We start from the raw sequence: 1,742 nt of genomic DNA on the forward strand, positions 1-1,742 counted from the left end.
GACCTGCGTAGCTGCAGACGCCGCGGGGCCCGGGCGCAGCTGAGCCGCATCTTCCTGGCGGGCTGGAGGCTAAGGACCCGGCGCCGCCTCAGGGCGTGGGGCCTCCCCTGCCCGCCGCCGTACGTTTAGTGAAGTGGGGTATTGGGAGAGTTATTTACTGTTATCCCTGCCCTTAAAGTCCCGTTGCAGGATGGGGCAGCTGGGGCCTGTCAGCTGAGACAGGACTCTGCCCTCCAAAAGCCAAAAGGAGCTTTTGGAACTTCCCTCTCCAAAACGCAACTCGCCAGCCCGCCTCAAAGCCGTTGAACTGTTGAGAATGCTCACCTTAGTAAGGCCCTTTCTCATCCTTATTTGAGGTGCGTGCCCTTGACCTTTGGCAAATTCAAACAAACCTCGTGCAAAATGTCAGCTCACCTCCCAGCCATATTTTAATTCTGTTCTCTCCTTGGGTAGCAAAGTGATCAGAATACTATTTTCGTCCTGGAACAGTAGTACTATAGTAAAATGGTCTGTGAGCCATTTTATTATTTGCAACACTGATTCAGAAAAGCTCTTAAAAGTTAACTTTTTTTTTTAAAGTTCTTTCAGTTTTGTGGCCAGTGGGCCAAATTTCGAGACAGCCTGATTCCAGATGTCAACTCTACCCCTTGTTAGGCCTGTCCCCTCGTGCAAGCTACTTAATCTAAGGCTTTGGTACTTAAACTGTGAGGTACAGATTAATATCTAATAGGTATTAAGAAAATATAGTGAGCCTAGCACTCTAGGAGGCAGAGGCCAGTGGATCGTCTAAGCTCAGGAGTTTGAGACCAGCCTGAGCAAGAGCTAGACCTGTCTCTCCTAAAAACAGAAAAACTAGCCTGGCATTGTGGCGGGTGCCTAGTCCCAGCTAGTGGGGAGGCTGAGGCAAGAGGATCACTTGAGCTCAAGAGTTTGAGGTTGCTGTGAGCTATGACTCCAAGGCATTCACCAAGGGCAACAGAGCAAAACTCTGTCAAAAAAAAAAAAAAGGAAGAAAATATAGTGAATAATCCATACAAAGTGCCTGACATATAGTATAGATTGGCAGTAGTGAATTATATCCTGAAATCTTAAATTTAATATTCATTTCTCAAAAAATACTCTCCTTCCTCCTAAATTTTTTTAGGAAGCCTTCCAGACTTTTAGATTTTAGGCCTTCCCCTTTAACACAGGTGTTGAGTCATCAAGCAACCTGTAAGGAATCAAACAACAAAAGAATAATTTTTTGACTTGGAACTGGTAAAGGTAGTACCATCCGTTATCTATTGCTTTAGCTTACCTAGTCTAGACCAACTGCATGTCCATGTCTAAATATGTGTATTAATTGTAGGCTTAGAACAAGAAAGTTTGGGCAGTCTGTATGCATCTCTGAGATGTATCTATTTGGAGATATCTGAAGTGTCAAAATAAAATTTGGCTCTTGAAGCCGGGCACCAGGGAAGCTGAGGTGGGAAGATCACTTGAGTCCAAGTGTGACGTTTCAGTGAGCTGTGATGTCACCACTGTACTCTAGCTCCAGGAATAGAGCAAGACTCCCTTCTAAAAACAAAATTCCAGTCTCCAATAATCTTCATTTCTTAGCCTCACCTTTTTTGGTTTTTTTTTTTTTTTGAGACAGAGTCTCACTATGTCTGTAGAGTGCCTTGATGTCACAGCTCACAGCAACCTCAAACTCCTGGGCTCAAGTGATTCTCTTGCCTCAGCCATCCAAGTAGCTAGGACTA

The sequence above is a fragment of the Otolemur garnettii genome, unplaced genomic scaffold, assembly GCF_000181295.1.
Source record: "Otolemur garnettii isolate 467f Iridium unplaced genomic scaffold, OtoGar3 scaffold00047, whole genome shotgun sequence".
Taxonomy (NCBI): Eukaryota; Metazoa; Chordata; class Mammalia; order Primates; family Galagidae; genus Otolemur; species Otolemur garnettii.